Here is a 15,611-nt window from a genome sequence, read left to right on the forward strand (position 1 = left end):
TGACTTTGATTTTGATCAGGTCGACCCTTAGTCAAGTCAACACCCGACCCTAGTCATCACCCGCTTATTAACAATATTTTATTGTATCATGTTACTATATTACCGCTTTCACATGTTATTGTTAATTGTTCTCAGTGCTGCCATCTACCTCTCTGGCCTCACCATGTCCTTCCAACCCCCCTCCCCTCATCTGCTCCTTCCAGTCCTCTCCTTCCCCTTCCCCTCTCTCGCCCAGCTCTTCCTTGCTCTCTCCTCTGCCTCCTCCCTTCCTCCCCATCCCCTCCCTAGAACCCCACTTTACCAGCGCCACCCTTCTTCCCCCCCCCATGCTCCTCCCCACCAAACTCCCTCCTCCCACCCTCCCCCCTTCCCTCTTCGCCACCCACACCCCATCCCAGTCCTCCTGTCCCACCGCCACCCCTCATCCCCTGCTCCCCGTACAGAGCCCCGCTATCTCATTCCCATCCAAACCCTCCCCTCCCCCCGCTCCCTTCCCCCTCCCCGCTGCACACACAGCTACTTTCAAGTGTAGCCTCTGGAATCTCGACTCCATTACAGGTAAACTACCTTTCATTCTTGACCTCCTTTCCTGCTCTCTCCTCCTCTCCTTGCCCTTACGGAGACCTGGCTCACTTCTGAAGACACGGTCTCCTCCGCTGATCTCTCCAGCGGAGGCCTCTCCTTCTCCCACTCCCCCAGACTCACCGGAAAGGGAGGAGGCGTCGGCTTCCTTCTCTCACCCCGATGCCGCTTCCGCACTATCCCTCCCCCTGCTTCCCTCTCCTTCCCCTCCTTTGAAGCCCATATCATTCGCCTCTACCACCCCATCCAGATATTTGTAGCCGTCATCTACCGCCCTCCTGGTCCCACCTCCGACATCTTCAACCACCTTGACCCCTTTCTCACCTTCCTTCTCTCATTCTCTCTGCCCACTCTGATCCTCGGAGACTTCAACATCCACATGGATGTCCCCAGTGACTCCTCTGCCACCTGCCTGCTATCGGTCCTCGACTCTGCCAACCTCCTGCTCCATCACACCTTGCCCACTCACCAACTTGATCACACCCTCGATCTCATCATCTCCTATCGCTTCACTATCTCCTCCCTCACCAACTCTGAAATCCCTCTCTCAGACCATAACCTTCTCACCTGCCTCCTCTCTCATACTCTCCCCCCCGCAAATCTGTATTACTCCCCCACAGAGACCTCTGCTTTCTTGATCCCAACCATCTCTCCAAAAGCATCTCTCCCCACCTTGCATCCCTATCCTCTCTTCCCACTCTCGATGACCAGGTTAAGGCTCTCAACCCCACTCTCTCTTCTCATCTCAACTCACTCACCCCTCTTTCCCTCCACCGCTCTCACTCCACTAACCCCACAGCCCTGGGTCACTGCCTCTGTCAGCCTTTCTCATTTTTATGTTCGAGCTGCTGAGCTCGCTGGCAAAGGTGCAAGCACCAAGCCAACCTTATCGACTGCAAATATATCCTTTCCTGCCTTAACTCTGCCCTCTCCTCCGCCAGGGAAAACTAATAATAATGTTGGTTTTTGCTAAGCACTTACTGTGTGCAGAGCACTGTTCTAAGTGCTGGGGGAGATACAGGGTAATCAGGTTGTCCCACGTGAGGCTGACAGTTTATCCCCATTTTACAGATGAGGGAACTGAGGCAAAGAGAAGTGAACTGACTTGCCCATAGTCACACAGCTGACAAGTGGCAGAGCCGGGATTCGAACCCATGACCTCTGGCTCCCAAGCAGAGGCTCTTTCCACTGAGTCACGCTGTTTCTCTACTTTTCTTTCATCATTGACAGCCATGCCTATCACCCCCGCCAATTGTTCCAGAACTTTAATTCTCTCCTCAGGCCCCCTGTTCCACCCCCTCCCCTATCCATCACCCCCAACGATCTGGCCACCTACTTCATCACGAAAATTAACAGAATCAGGTCTGAGCTCCCCAAAGCCACCCCTCCCTCTTCTGTCTCCTCCCACCCTCCCACCAACCCTCTCCCCTACTGTCCCATCCTTCCCCGCAGTATCCTCAGAGGAGATCTCCTCCCTTCTTGCAAGTGCCACCCCTTCCACCTGTGCTTCGGACCCCATTCCCGCTCACCTTATAAAAAACATTGCCCCTTCGCTCCTCCCCTCCTTAACTTCAATCTTTAACCGCTCACTCTCCAATGGCTTCTTCCCCTCTGCCTTCAAACATGTCCATGTCTCCCACTTCCTAAAAAAACCCTCTCTCGACCCCACTTGCCCTTCCAGTTATCGCCCGATCTCCCTCCTACCCTTCCTTTCCAAGCTCCTAGAACGAGTCGTCGACACTCGCTGCCTAGAATTCGTTAACTCAAATTCTCTCCCGGACCCCCTCCAATCTGGCTTCTGTCATCTTCACTCTACCGAGACTGCTCTCTCAAAGATCACCCATGACCTCCTTCTTGCCAAATCCAATGGCTCCTACTCTATCCTAATCCTCCTTGACCTCTCAGCTGCTTTTGACACTATTGACCCTCCCCTTCTCCTCCACACCTTATCTCACCTTGGCTTCACGGACTCAGTCCTCTCCTGGTTCTCCGCTTATCTCTCTGGCCGTTCATTTTCAGTCTCCTTTGCACGCTCCTCCTTCCCCTCCCATCCTCTAACTGTTGGGGTTCCTCAAGGATCATTTCTTCACCCTCTTCTGTTCTCCATATACACTCACTCCCTTGGTGAACTCATTCGCTCCCACGGCTTCAACTCTCATCTCTATGCAGATGACACACAAATCTACATCTCCTCCCCTGTTCTCTCCCCATCCCTTCAGGCTCGTATCTTCTCCTGCCTCCAGGACATCTCCACCTGGTTGTCTGCCCGCCACCTAAAACTCAACATGTCCAAAACTGAGCTCCTCATCTTCCCTCCCAAACCCTGTCCTCTTCCTGACTTCCCTATCACTGTGGATGGTACAACCATCCTTCCCGTCTCTCAGGCCCGCAACCTCGGTGTCATCTTTGACTCAGCTCTCTCGTTCACCCCACACATCCAATCTGTCACCAAAACCTGCCGGTCTCACCTTTATAAAATCACCAAGATCCACCCTTTCCTCTCCACCCAAATGGCTATTTTACTGGTACAGGGTCTCATAATATCCCGGCTGGATTAATGTGTCAGCCTTCTCTCTGGTCCTCCTGTCTCTCCCCACTCCAGTCTATTCTTCATTCCACTGCCCAGATTATCTTCCTGCAGAAACTCTCTGGGCATTTCACTCCCCTTCTTAAAAACCTCCAGTGGTTGCCTATCAACCTCCACACAAAGCACGAACTTCTCACTCTAGGCTTCAAGGCTCTCCATCACCTTGCCCCCTCCTACCTCTCCTCCCTTCTCTCTTCCTACTGCCCACCCTGCACGCTGCATTCCTCTGCCGCCCACCTCCTCACCATTCCCCGTTCTCGCCTATCCCACTGTCGACTCCTGGGCCATGTCCTCCAGCTGTCCTGGAATGTCCTCCCTCCTCACCTCCGCCAAACTAATTCTCTTCCCCTCTTCAAAGCCTTACTGTGAGCTCACCTCCTCCAATAGGTCTTCCCAGACTGAGCTTCCCCTTTTCCCTCTGCCACCTCTGCTGCCTCTCCATCCCGCCTTCACCTCCCCTCAACTATGCCCTCTTTACCCTCCTTTCCCTCTGCTCCTCCCCATCTCCCTTCCCCTCCCCTCAGCACTGTGCTCATCTGCTCATTTGTATATATTTTTATAACTCTATTTTGTTAATGAGATGTACATCACCTTGATTCTATTTATTGCTATTGTTTTTGTCTGTCTGTCTCCCCCGATTAGACTGTAAGCCCATCAGTGGGCAGGGATTGTCTCTATCTGTTGCCAAATTGTACATTCCAAGTGCTTAGTACAGTGTTTTGCACATAGTAAGTGCTCAATAAATACTACTAAATTGAATGAATGAATGAATGAATGAATGAATGAAAGAAAGAAAAGGTAAGACTCCCAGCTAGCAGGAAGGGAGGGAGGAATGAATGAGGAAAGGGAGGATAGTGATTATCTAAGGAATAGTACAGCAACAACAGTGTATTAATAAGATCGGCATTCATTTATCTATTTTTATGATATTTGCGTGCTTACTATGTGCCAGACACTCAGCCACGCGCTGGGGTAGAAACAAGCCAAACAGGAAGGACACAGTCACCAAGCCTGTTGGTGCCCTGTCCCATGTGGGGCTAACTGTCTTAATCCCCATCTCACAGATGAAGCAACTGAGGCATTGAGCACTAAAGGGACATGTCCAAGATCACACAGCAGACAAGTGGCAGAGCCAGGACTCAACCCAGTTCTTCTGACTCCCAGGCCCATGCTGTATCCACTCAGCCATATTTATTATTATTTATGAAGCAGAGTGACATAGTGAAAAGAGAGCAGGCCTGGTGGTCAGAGGATCTGGGTTCTGATCCCAGCTCTGTCAGCTGTCTGCTGTGTGATCTTGGGCAAGACACTTAACTTCTCTGTGCCTCAGTTCTCTCCTCTGCAAAATGGGGATTAAGATGGTGAGCCCCATATGGGTCAGGGCACCATCGGATGCATACATGTCTGCTAAGCCCTTCTAGACTGTAAATTCATTGTGGGCAGGGAATGCGTCCATTTATTGCTATATTGACTCTCCCAAACACTTAGTACAGTGCTCTGCACACAGTAAACACTCAGTACATACGATTGAATGAATGAATGAATGAATGAATGAACATAGACTGCGTTCAACCTCATTAGCTTGAATCTACCCCAGCACTTAGAACAGTGACTGGTACATGATAGGAGCCCAACAAATACCAAGAAAAAATAAGCCCATCCCATTCAAGTGTAAACACTCTTAGCTCATCTAATATCAACTGTCTCACTGTCTATTCTTTGCTCATGTCCTCCCTCCTACTCCTTCAGATCTGACAGACTACTCCTTTCCTCACCTTCAAAGCCCTAATTGTATTGACTCCAGGAAATCTTCCATGAATAATCTCTCCTCCCTCCACCTTATCCACCCTCCTTCCTGTGTCACCTATGTGCTTAAATCCATACCCCCTAAACAATCACTCAATGGTATTTACTGAGCGCCTACTGTGTGCAGAGCACTGTACTAAGCGGTTGGGAGAGTACAATCCAACGGAGATCATTGACACTGTTTCCTGCTCTCAAAGAGCTTACAGTCGAGAGGTAGCCTCCTTGGAACCGTGTTTGGCACATAGTAATCTCTTAACAAATGCCATCATTCTTATCGTCTTTTGCACTCAGCCCATCTCCTTCCCCACTCCCACAGCAGTAATGTACATCGCCTTACACTTGGTCGCTTCCCTTGCCTTCAATTTATTTTATTGTCCCCTCCACTGGATTGTAAGATCCTCAAGGACAGGGCTCGCATCTACCTACACTGTTGTACTCTCCCAGAGTGCTTCTGCACACAGTAAGAACTCAGTAGATACCACTGAAGATGAAGACAATCAGAATCATTGTGGTCTAGTGGGTAGCGCACAGGTCTGGGAGTCAGAGGACCTCGGCGCTAATACTGGCTCTGACACCTGTCTGCTGGGTAAGTCACTTCATCTCTCTGTGCCATTCTCACCTTTCAGAACCCCTCATCCACTCTCTCATCTTTCCCAACCATCTCTCTAAAGATCTCCAACCTCTTTTCAAAATCTACTCCCTCAAACTGCATCCATCTCTTCACTCCTTTTTAAAACACTTGGACCCCTACTTCCTTCCCTAACCTCGGTCTTCAGCAGCTCATTCTCCAGTGGTTCCTGCCAATCAGTTTGAAAAAAATCCTCCCTCAGTCCTCTGCTGCCTTCAAATTATCACATCTCCCTCCTACTGTTCTTGTCCAAAATAAGGTTTTGACAACTACTGAATCCACTTACCTTTAACTCCCACCTCAACACCTTAAATTTTGTTTTATACCTCACCTTCCACTCCACAGGAACTGTTCTATCTATTCTATCCCCCTAATATACGACACCAACACAGTCTGCCCCTTTTCTCTCCACTGAGAATACTATCGTACTGGTCGAAACAATTGTCATATCCCATCTAGATTATTGCATCAGCCTCCTTGCTGACCTCCCTGCTTCAATCCCTCTCCTCTACAGTTCATACTTTGTCTACTGGATCATTTTTCTAACAGATTTACTCTCTGCACACTTCTCAGAACCCTCCAATAGTTGCCCATCCATTTCTACATCAGGCAGAAATCCTTCACGTTCAGTTGTAAAATACTCAATCAACTTTCTTTCTGCACCTAATCTTCATTTCTCTTTCTCTACAAATCACCCCATATACTACACTTCTGTAACACCAACCTACTTACTGTGTCTCAATTTCATTTGGCTCACCATCAACCCCTTGCTAATGCCCTCGCTCCTGCCTGGAACTCCTTCCTGCTTTATGTCCTAAAGACCACCACTTCCCCATCTTCAAATCTCTACTAAAATCATATGTCTTCCAGGAAACCCTTTCTGACTAGTGTCTCATCTCTCTACTCAATTTCTTTCTATTCTGTACCTAGTGGGAAGAGAACTGGCCAAGGAGTCAGAGGACCTGGGTTCTAATCCTAGTTCCATAATTTGCTTTCTGTGTCACAAGCTTGGGCAAATCATGTAACTTCTCTGTACCTCAGTTTACTCATCAGTATAATGAAATTCCTGTTCTCTCTCCCCTCTAAATTATGAGCTCCATGTAGGACAAGGACTATCTCTAACCTGATGCTTTTGTATAAACCCCAGTGGTTAATACAGTGCTTGGCATATAATATAAATGTTTAACAAATACCACAATTCTTCCCCTCCTCCTCATCCTCCTCTCCTTCCTCCGTTTTCATTCTTTCTTCATCTTCATTCTGTCTTCTCTTCTTTCTGTTTTTTCCTCCTTCATTCTGTTTTTTTTCATTCTGTCCTCCTTCGCTCTTGGGTACTCACTCTAATTCCATAGCACTCAGGTAAACCTCTTTCTACTCTGTTACTTACCTTACCTGTAATGTATTTTAACATTTGTCTCCCTTAATAGACTGTATGCTTCTTGAGGGCAGGGATCCTGTCTACTTACTCTATTGTACTCCCACAAACACTTAATATAATACTGTGCATATAGTAAGCATCCAACAGATACCATTAATTTATTTACCACTGATTGACTGACAAATATTTTCTGCCCTTAATCACTCCCATCAACCCCTGAGAGCTCAGCACATAGAAACTTTAATACCACTTTGATAAATTGACCTCTTAATTAATTTTAGATCCTTTGCCTTTTTTTCCAGGAGCCAGATGTTTGACAACCAATTGTTTACATAGTGTTTGTGCCATCCACTTTCCTCCAGCCTCATTACAGAAATTTGTTCCTGGAATGATGAGCACTGATGTAATCAAAAGCATCTGTTTTCTCTGCCTGATTGGACTGGGCACTGCGGCAAACTCCTCCTCTTCGCTTTCTATTTTTCCATGTTCCTCCTAGGTCTCAAAGCAAAACCCACAGATCTGATCATCATCCATCTGGCCCTGGTCATGATGTTACTCTGCAGGAGAATCATCACAGCAGCTGAGATGTTAGGGCTGCATCTCAACCCAAATGATGTCGGGTTTGTGATTCTCTCCTATTTGCCATGGCCTCTCCATCTGCATCACCTGCTTGCTGAGTGTGGTTCAGGCCATCACCATCAGTCCCAGCAACTCCCACTAATTTCAGCTCAAAGTTAGCATCCCAAACTCATCTTCGCCATGTCAGTCATCTTGTAGATCCTCAACCTGCTGATAAGCACCCCTCAATGTCACCAACATTCATGACAATTGTTTGATTGTGCCCATCAACACTTTCCTCCAGAGCCTAATTCTCATCCTCATGACTCTCCGTGGTGTCCTTTCTATAGGGCTTATGACCTATTTCAGAGGTCACATGGTCCTTCTCCTCCTTCAACATCACCGCCAAGTCCAACATCTCCACAGCTTCCACCTCTCCTCTGAGAACTCCCCAGAGAGAGGGGCCACCAAAACTATCACTCTGCTGGTTACCTGCTTTGTGTCCTTTTACTTTGGAGATTATATCCTCTCCATGTTTCTAGAGACAACCATGAAGAATAATGCCTCCCTTTCTAATGCTAACACATTTGTGGTCAATGGCTATGCCATTCTCGGCCCTTTTGTGCTGCTCACCTGTGACACAAGAATCATTAAGTTCCTAAGAAATTTTTCAGGTAAAAGTCCACATAGATTCTGATGCTCTCTGCAAACCCTCTTCTTCACACCAGAAACCTTTGTGAAGCTCCTGCCTGAATGTGGAAGACTCTGAAAGACACAGGTATCCCTTGAAGATGACCTGGATGTCCATCCACCTCTGCATCAAACAAAAAAACTTCTCACCATTGGCTTTAAAGCACTCAGTTGCCTTGTCCCCTCCTACCTCACCTCACAACACTTCTACTCAGCTCAGTGCATGCACTTTGCTCTGCTGTTAACCTTCTCACTGTACCTCGATCTCGTCTATCTCACTACCGACCTCTGGCCCATGTTCTGCCTCTGGCCTGGAACACTCTCCCTCCTATCCAACAGGCAATTACTCTCCCCACCTTCAAAGCCATACTGAAGGCACATCTCTTCCAAGAGGCCTTTCCTGTCTGAGCCTCTTCTTCTTCTCCCACTCCCTCCAAGTCGTCTTGACTTGCTCCTTTTATTCATCCCCCTTCAATCCCCACAGCAAATATGTACATATCTGTAATTTATTTATTTATATTTATGTTTTTCTCCTCATTGGGACTGTAAGTTCACTGTGGGCAGGGAATGTGTCTGTTTATTGTTGTATTGTACTCTCTGTAGTGCTTAGTGGAGTGTTTTGCACACAATAAGCATTCAATAAATACGATTGACTGACTGACTGATCTGGATTTCACTGAGGGGTCGGATTGAAGTACTGAGAAACTGACTCTCCTGAATTCAGTCCTTCCATTCACTCTAACATCTCCCAGAACACTACTAAATCTGTCTGTTGCTACTGTTGTGTGGCCTTGTATGCATCTATTTCTGTCTACAAAGTTCAATATCAACTAAATTCACGTGGGACTTAGACTCAGATTTTCACCTTCTCCTCCATCTCCCATTTCCCCAGTTCACATGTCTTTAACTAACACCTTTATGTGAAAGACTCCCAAAGCTACTTCTCCAAACCTGACCTCTCACAGAATCTCCAAACTTGTTTCTCCACCTGGCCCCGTGACATAAGTACAGGGCTGTCCCACCAACCACATAAACTCAAATGTGAACTTCTCATCTTCCTAAATCCTTATTTATTTTGATAACACCCACACCATCCCTGTCCCAGGAAGTCACAATTCTCGCATCATCCTAGATGCTTCCCTGTCTTTCAGCCTTCACATTCAGTCATCAGCTAAAGCTTGTTTATTCTTTCTCCATAACATTTCCCAAATCTATCTTTTGCTCTCGACCTAAACACTATCACCCTGATCTAACTCCTGTCATGTCATGATGAGAGTACTGTGCCAGTTTACTCGCCAGTATCACTGGCTGCAGCCTCTTCCCCCTTTAGTTCTGACATAGATAATTTTCCTGAAGTAAAGCTTAGCACACATGCAGCATTCCTATAAACTTGTAATGACTGCCTCTCCCTCCTTTTGTAGCAAAAACTCTTTATCATTAGCTTCAGAACTCTCCACTAGCTTTCTCCAGTTAACATATCTGCTCTCTTCACCTGCTGTTTCCTCAACCCACAATCCTCACTCTTTTATCAATCAATCTACAGATTCATATAGACATATAAGACTAGGATGCACATACACACAGGTACATAGAAAAGCAGGGTTGCCTAGTGGAAAAAATATAAGCATTAGGGGGTCCTGGGTTGTAATTCCAGCTCCTCCACTTACCTACTCTGTGACATTGGGCAAATAATTTAACTTCTCTCTGCCTCAGTGTCCTCATTTGTTAAATTGGAATTCAATACCTGTTCTTCCTTCCCACTTAAACTATGAGCCTTTTAGGTATATACGCCAGGGCTTAGTAAAGGATTTGGTTCATATCAAATGCTTAATGATTATTATCATCATCATCATTGTTATTGTTACTATTGTTATTATAAAGCTTTTACATATAAAAGGGAAAGTCCTATACATTTGGGACTAAATAAATGGGGCCTCTTGAAAGAGAGGGTTTTTGGAAGCTCTGCTCAATATCATTTCTACCTCATCACTTTGACCTCTGATCTTCATTCACAGTGATTTTCAGGAGGGTAACATGTACATCACAGTGGCACAGATTAGATTGTATTAAATATCACTAATCTTTTCTGATTCGTCTTCTCAGCTGACTAACTGCAGAACAAAGAGGCGAAAACAGTAGCCTCTGAGGAGGACTTACATAGTGTGTGAATTGTAGAAAGAGTCCTTTTCCTTTTTATTCTCATTCACTCTAGTTTTTAATACTCACCTGAGACTTTTCGGGGTTTGGGGAAGAAAAATAGTCCTGTTGGCACCTTACTTGAAATAGGCAGATGACTGATCAATCAATCAATCAATCAGGCAAGCATAATTACTAAGCACTTACCTTGTGCAGAGCATTGAAATAAGCACTCCGGAATGGGCATTAAAACAGAGTTGGTACACACATTCCCTGCCAACGATGATTTTATATTCTCGAGGAGATAGACATTAATATAAATAAATAAATTACAGATATGTACAAAAATTCTGTGAGGCGAATGGAGGAGTGAATAAAGGATGAAAGTTGCAAGAGCGTTGCAGAAGGAAGTGGGAGAAGAGGAAATGAAAGCTTAGTCAGGGAAGTCTTTTTTTTTCAGTGGTATTTATAAAGATCTTACTATGTGCCAGGCACAGTAAAACACAATGGGGTAGATACAAGTTAATCAGGTTGGATATAGTATTACTGTATTCTCCCAAGTACTTAGTACTATGTTCTGCTCACAATAACTGTTCAATTAATACCACTGATTAATTGATTAATGGGTAGTTTAATAAAATCTCCTGTCCTGTTATCAGCTCCCTTATAAATTTCTTTATCCTGGTATCTTGGAAAGAGTCTGTGCCCAAACTCCACGTCCCCTTACCAAACTGGTTTTTTTTATGGTATTTGTTAAGGACTTTCTCTTTGCCAGGCATGGTACTCGGGTATTGGGGTAGATACAAGCTAACCAGGTTGAAGACAGTCTATGTCCCACATGGGACCTACGGTTTTAATCCCCATTTTACAGAAGAGATTACTGAGGCACAGAGAAGTTAAGTGACTTGCCCAAGTTCACAGAGCCGACAAGTGGCAGAGCTAGAGTTAAAACCTAGAATCTTCTGATTCCCAGGTCCATGCTAACTAGACCTGAAGGTAGATTTAAGAGTCACCTGTAGAGAGGTGGTAGGTGAAGCCAGAGAATGGATGAATTCTCCAATAGAGGGAATGTAAATTGAGAATTAAAGTAAGATTCTTATAAGTGGCTGTGTGATCTAGTGATAAAAACACGGGCCTGGGAGTCAGAACTCCTGGGTTCTAATCCTATTATTTATTGAGCACTTACTATGTGCAGAGCACTGTACTAAATGCTTGGAATGTACAATTTGGCAACAGATTACTATCCCTGCCCATTGATGGGTTTACAGTTTAATCACGGGTTTACAGTCTAATCCACCACTTACCTGTTGTGTAAATTTGGGCAGTAACTTAGCATGGCATAACACTTAGTTAATGTCAAACTTAGCATGTTCAAAACAGAACTTCTTACCTTCCCATCCAAACCCTGCTCTCCCTGTGATTTTCCCTTCAGTGTAGACAGCACCTTCTTGTCTACATTCCAAGTGCTTAGTACAATGCTCTGCACATAGTAAGTGCTCAATAAATACTATTGAATGAATGGATGACAAGTGGCAGAACTGGGTTTACAACCCATGACCTCTGACTCCCAAGCCCATTCTCTTTGCATTTAAGCCATGCTGCTTCTCTGGGTTGGGTTGGGATGTACATAATCCCTATCTCACATGGGGCTCGTGGTCTTAATCCCCATTTTACAAATTCAACCCTCATAATTAATCTGTCACTAAATCCTCTTGATTCCACCTTCACAACAATGCTAAAATCTTCCCTTTCTTCTCTTTCAAACTGCTACCATGTTAATCCAAGCACTTAACCTAAACCACCTTGATTACTCTATCTGACTCCCTGCTGACCTCCCAGCCTCCTGTGTCTCCACGTCAGTTCATATTTCAATCTGCTACCCAGATCATTTTTCTACAAAAACATTCAGGCCATATTTCCCCCGACTCCTCAAGAACCCCCAGTGATTGTCCATCCACCTCTGCATCAGACAGAAACTCCTTACCATCAGCTTTACAGTTTACCCCACCTGTCTCAACTTGCTGCTCTCCTACTACCATCCTGTCCACACGCTTCACTCGTCCAATGCCAACATACTAACTGTACCTCGACCTCATCTATCTCAACACTGACCTCTTACCCACATCCTGCCTTTGGCCTGGAATGCTCTCCCTCTTCATATCCTACAGACAATTATTCTCCCCAGCTTCAAAGAGGTTTTTGCCTACTAAACCCTCATTTCCTCTTCTCTCACTTCCCTCCGTGTCACCTTTGCACTTAGATTTGCTCCCCTTATTCACCTCTCCCTCAGCTCTACAGCACTTATGTACATCTCTGTAATTTATTTATTTATATACATGTCTGTCTCCCCACCTAGACTGTAAGGTCGCTGTGGGCAGGGAACTTGTCTATCAACTCTATGTTGTATTTTCCCAACATACTCAATAAATATGATTGATTGATTGACTGATTATCATCTCAGTGCCTCAGTTCCCTCATCTATAAAGTGGGGATTCAATACCTCTTCTCCCTTCTATTTACACTGGGAGTCCCATTAGTGAGAAGGACTCTGTATTAACGTGGTAGGAGTTTGGAGGGTGGATTTTAGTGATGTTGTGAAGGTGGGACCAACAGGATTTAGTGATGGATTGACTATGTGGGTTGAATGAGAGAGAGGAGTTAAGGATAACGCCAAGGTTCTGGGTTTGTGAGACAGGAAGGATGGTGGTGCCATCTACAGTGATGGGAAAGTGACAGGGAGGACAGATTTTGGAAGGAAGATAAGGAGTTCTGTTTTGGACATCTTAAGCTTGAGGTGACATGAAGTAAAGTGTCAAGGTTCTCCATCCCAGGGCATCCTTAAGAAAAGAATAAGCTCTTTGGTTATTTCATTATTCTCCTTTCCAGAGTATTGAGTTGGCCCTGATGATCTTTGCAAGTCACTTCTAAAGATTCTACAGGATTCTGGAATTTGAAGACTTTCTCTAAATGCATTTTGACCTAGTAGAGGATTTTTCTTTCTCCCAGTTCATAATTATTTTGAAAAAGCGGCCACACAAATCTGTTGCATTCCTTTGTGTATTTTTCTTCCAGGACGCTGCACCCCTCCCACTTTAGATCTCTCCGCCACCCCGCTCTCCTGCCCTCCCCGCTGCTTCTAGACTGTAAGCTCCTCATGGACACTTAAAGTGTCCACCAACTTCCTAGTTTTGTACTCTCCGGAATGCTTAGACAAGTCCTCTGCACACAGTAAACACTCAAGAAATACCACTGATGGATCGATTGATTGCTTCTGATCTAGAGAAAGGGGCACCCCTGGAGCATTTGCATACCCATAATTCATGGCGTTTGGGACAGCAGTCTAATCATCGATGAATGGACTGAAAAGGGAATTCATCAGTTGTCTACCTGTCCAGTTTCTGTCTGTGCCCCCCGGGGGCATGACCATTCCTCCCAGAGAATAGGATTGAAAAATGCTGACATTGCCCACTGTGACCTACTTGGCCTTATAGGATAGCTTGCTTCTTTTCAAAGAGACTAAGTATTTTGCATTTTACTAAATGTTTCCATGGAAAGGACAATGCACAGGTTGAATACAGTTTTTGAGGCAGTTGATGGTAGATGCTCTTTTTTCATGTCTGAAAAGGAGGGATGTGTTTGGCTGGGGGTGCTGACTGTACTAGACAATGACCATCCTGTCTCCGTTCTGTCTTCTTCCAACATTATCCTAGATATCCTGTCTCCGTTTAATCTCCTTCCTGTGGTAGATCTATCATTTTAAGTTTGGGCACGATGTGTCAATTACGTTATCTTATATGGACCACTCCTCAGAACTGGTTCTGATTGGAGGCTGGAGTACGGGCAACACAAGGGGATTGGGTAGTTTGGGCGCGCACTGGAAGAGTTGCGGTCGAGTGGAAAGCGGAAATGCTTGCATATAAAGGTACCAGTTTGGGACAGCTCGGGGCTGATCCTCACTCGTAACCCCTGGGGTGAACGGGCAGGCAGCCACTTGCCGCCCTTTCCTGCTCTCTCGGCTTGCTCTGTTGAGTCTGTTCATTTCTACACCAAGGTCACAAAACCCTCTCATGCGATTGTGAGATCAGAGTCGTTTCTCTGATAAAATTCCATAACAGTTTTAGCGACTACAAAGGGACCTTGTGCTCAGGATTGGACTGACCAGCTCGAGAATCTCCAGGGACCAGGTGCCCAAGAGCGCTCAAAGGAAAACTGTAAGTAAGCCCGCTTTTAGGGTCCAGACACCCCTTCCTTGAGATTTCTCGAGCCTAATTTCGAGCGCCCGCAGGTTGAGCAGGTAAGCGGGTAGGATTCTCTCTGTGTTTCACAGAGAGGAGACTGTGCAGTTTCCGCAGAGAGGGGACTTCTCCGGGTTTGGAGAAGGGGATCGCCCTAGAAGACGTCCTGTGGGGAGAGTCTTTCCTGGTTTAAGGAAAGGGGCTTCCCGGTACAGAGAAGGATGGGGTCTCGTCAGTCTAGAGATGGCTTCTGTATTCAAAAGTTGTCCAATCCTGGGATCAAGGTAAACTTCCGTTAAAAATGGAATGATGAAAAAGTAATTAAGATGGTGCTGTGACTCTTGGATAAATTTAACTGATCTGCAGGGTCTCTATTTTTGGCCAGAAGGGTACTTTTGATCCTAAGGCTCTGCAGACTTTATGTGAAATTCTGATCTACTTAAGACCCGGTGAGATGTGTTATTGGTATTGTTGGGTAAAATTGTCAGAGCGTTTGCCGGGTCCCATGAAAACCCAAGATAAAAACTCCCTTACTAAAATTAATTCAAATGCACCAGAGAAGGCAGATGTTGAGCAACATTTGATACACCTAAGTTGTGGTCAGTCCTCGGCAGTCCCTATAAAAACCCTTGACTACCCAGCCCACGGACCTTCCTTATATCCACCTCTCCCGGTTTCCCCTCCCTCGCTACTGCCAATTTATAGTGCCCCTTCCACCCTCCTGGCAGATACCACCCTTCTAGCCCCAGTGTAAACTTCAGGCCATGCTTAAATGTGAGGAGGAGGGAATCACGCTAACTATTGAGAAGCTCCTTGGTAAACCGGACCTGCTGAGCACAAAGAGCTAAGCTTCCCTAATGGTAGTTGCTGAAGTCCCCGTGGAAACCGATGACCCTGTTTTGCTTACTTTGTCACCAAGCCTTTGGAGCTCTGGCCTGACAGGCGTGGGTTTTGTCCAGGGAACTGAACCGATTAAGGTCAATACCCTGCTCCATAAATCTCCTCCCTGTG

The 15,611-nt window shown here is 45.8% G+C and overlaps 1 non-coding gene and 1 pseudogene across 1 annotated transcript; both read left to right on the forward strand.

The window, feature by feature from the left end:
- On the forward strand, window positions 7,727-8,332 carry ORNANAV1R-PS4029 (vomeronasal 1 receptor ornAnaV1R-ps4029 pseudogene; annotated as a pseudogene).
- LOC114808980 lies at window positions 13,858-13,969 on the forward strand. The gene has a single exon (XR_003756728.1). It is a non-coding gene; the product is annotated as a U5 spliceosomal RNA (small nuclear RNA).
- Window positions 13,970-15,611: the final 1,642 nt, after the last annotated feature.

The sequence above is a fragment of the Ornithorhynchus anatinus genome, unplaced genomic scaffold (assembly GCF_004115215.2).
Source record: "Ornithorhynchus anatinus isolate Pmale09 unplaced genomic scaffold, mOrnAna1.pri.v4 scaffold_80_arrow_ctg1, whole genome shotgun sequence".
Lineage (NCBI taxonomy): Eukaryota > Metazoa > Chordata > Mammalia > Monotremata > Ornithorhynchidae > Ornithorhynchus > Ornithorhynchus anatinus.